Raw genomic sequence first — 3038 nt, 5'->3', positions numbered from 1 at the left:
AAGTAATTAATAAACTTGAGCTTGAAAATCTTTTCTTGTCCCTTACTTCTGTAGTTTTGAACTGATGACACTTTCCTTTGCTGTGATATTGAGTTGAGAATCAGTCTCTTTTGCTAACTTGCTAACTTGTGAGGTGACTTAGTTGAAATAAATTTCATTATCTATCATTGTCCTTCTATAGACAATGAGATCTTTCCTTCAAAGGGTCAATTTGTTTTATTATTTTTTGTTTCAAAAAATGTTTTTAATTTTTCTTCCCCAATAATCAACTTATATTTGCTTTCATTTAGTTATCGGTTTGCATTATGATTGATGTGTTTGTAAAAGCAAGGGGGTTGATGTGTCATGAAAGCAAGAAACTGAAAACTTGCACAAACTTATCAAGGCAATACGAGGTGTGATATGGGTTTTCTTTCGTTTTCTTTTCTTTGACCTCTTGGAAATTTTGAACCCATGTGCCATTTGCCTTCATCTTTTTCTTATTAACTTTAAACACTTGATGTTTGTAAGCATTTCAGGAAATCACTTCTTCATACCTGTTCAATTGCTCATGTCATTCAACACTTCAGGTTTTCAAGAACTAGAAATAATTTTTTTCCTTAACATTTTCAGTCGACCAATTGACCAATTTGGAATTCCCTTGAGGAAGCTCTCCTTAGCCATTTCGTCCATTTGCCCAACCTTTGATATTGTTGTTTCTTTGAAAAAAAAGCAATTTCTAGAAAAAAGGAAAAATAAATATTCTAAATAAAGACTCTCAAATTGATCTAGAAATATAAAAGCGTCACTTTCTACAAATAGAAAAAGCAAATAAGCACTTTAAAAAATGTTAAAACAAAGAGTTGTCAAAATTGGTCTGACAAAATTACATTCTTTCTCTCTTGAGCTATCTGAATGCATTCATAGTATCAGAATATTCATCTAACCAAGTTTGCACTAACACAAACACATTTGTTTATATTCTTTTAACCACCTCAAGTTGATTTCTTGTTTTCTCATAGATCATGGCACCTTTTTCATTCAACAGTTCAAGTTTCGATTGGTTGAAAATAGTCTATGACTTTGATGATTTTATGAATTGGATATGGTACAAGGGGGGATCTTAAATAAGTCAAATCAAATTTGAGAAGTCTGGTGGAATCAGGAAAATTGCCATTTACAAACAACAGGATTATGGGGAATGGTTGTAGAGATCATCCTAGATATTCATTTTTTCTTTTCTCAGTATGACATTGTTTATTAGTTGGTATTGTTGGGGAAGCCAAAGTATACTTGTGTACCTTCTTTCGTAGATTTATGTGGTTGTTACCATTGTGATTTATGTAATTGTTTTATATGTTCATTATAAGTATGCAACAAAACAACATAACTACTACCGTACAATACAAGCCTTGGTTGTTAATTTGACAATTTTTTGGTTGTGGTCATTCTTCTGCAGTTAATCAATTTCAAATTCCCAGATTCTTTCAGAGTATCCCAGCATTCATACCAACTGGCTGGGGTCTAATCTTGATTGCTCAAGTGTTCAAGCCCTTCCTACAATCCTTTATAGTTTGGTATACAGTTGTTGCAGTGGCACGGTTTTATAAAATTACATTTGGTATCATTTTTATGATTCCAATGGTTGTACTTTCTTGGTTATCTGGATTTTAGTCAATACAGACTCGTATATTGTTCAATAAAGTGAGGCTCATAAAATTGGCCAAATCCAAAAATTAAGCAATAAATAATTTCTATTGGGAATTTCTCATCCTTGCATCATGTCGATTGGCTCATATGATATTTTGATGTACAAGCATCAGTTTAGTGAAAATGTTGGTCTTATTTCTTCACTTTCAATTTTGTTTCAACATCATTGAGATGTTCAGTAATATGAAAATTTCATTTATCTATTTGACCTATATGCATAGTTAGAAGATGTCATGTTGTTGAAGATTTCAATATTTTCTTTAATGCTAATAGTTCAAATTTCAATAAAAATAAAGTCTAAACTAGTGACCATGTCAAGCATGATACACAGTTTTTGATATTGAGCATCAACAAATCTAGTTTTTGACATACATTATGTCTTTCAAATTGATAATATAATTTTGGAGTACAATTTTGATGAACCATGTCAGTAGGAGAATTTATTGAAAAGAAAATAATAATATTGCAATTCATGAGTTATATAAATATTCAAAAATAATCCCAACAGCTCCCTCCAAAAGATAATCTAATAAAACTACACCAAGCAATCACAGAGCCCTATAAGGCTTTATATGTACTATATTATCTCAAATTATACAATCATAATCAAAACCCTCTAATCTTTGGATCTGGATCACTTTGTCAATTCTCAACTCTATCAAAAGTTCTAATGTACACACCCAATTCTTCCTGAAGTTCCTACAAGATTTTGTATCTTAATTTTTTAGATATGTTACTGTCATAAATTCAAAAATATATATCACTAAATTTTGAAGTAATTATTTGTATCTCATCCTTACCTTAGAAACATTAAGGGAAGCATTTCTAGATCCCATAAAACCATGCATTAAAATAACCTTGCACTTAGCTCTCCCTTTTAGAACTCTGTGTTCCTTAATAAGACAAATGTCTACCATATGAAAGTTGAACACGGAAAGCAGTTACAACAAGACCATTAGGGGATCCAACATTAGAAGGGGGTTACTGGATGGATTTAAATGCTTATGCTAGGAATCCTGCAAATTTAATAAGTAACAATATTTTCAATATACTTCCATTCAATATACCTATGCTTAATAATTTTTATAGTTTGATAAGCTAAAAACACAATTTTCAATATACTTCCATTCAATATACCTATGCTTAATAATTTTTATAGTTTGATAAGCTAAAAACACAATGTTCTAGCATCAATACTAATAGAATATTTGACTACAAACTGTGATCAACCTCTCAATAGAACGCATAACTATAAACCATTATGAAGTTACAAATAATTATCCGAAAGATGAATAGTATTGAGAAGAATGAAATAATATGCCTTGCTTATAAAGCCAAAGAAGTAGAGC

The 3038-nt window shown here is 30.7% G+C and overlaps 1 pseudogene; it reads left to right on the top strand.

Moving 5' to 3' along the window:
- Positions 1–1004: 1004 nt before the first annotated feature.
- LOC149577687 (callose synthase 11 pseudogene) lies at positions 1005–1719 on the top strand (annotated as a pseudogene).
- The last annotated feature ends 1319 nt before the right edge of the window (positions 1720–3038 follow it).

This window comes from Cupressus sempervirens, chromosome 1, assembly GCF_028749045.1.
Source record: "Cupressus sempervirens isolate cs-2001-9-10 chromosome 1, ASM2874904v1, whole genome shotgun sequence".
Lineage (NCBI taxonomy): Eukaryota > Viridiplantae > Streptophyta > Pinopsida > Cupressales > Cupressaceae > Cupressus > Cupressus sempervirens.
The sequence above is the reverse complement of the archived record's forward strand: the minus strand, read 5'-3'. Positions and strand labels throughout refer to the sequence as shown.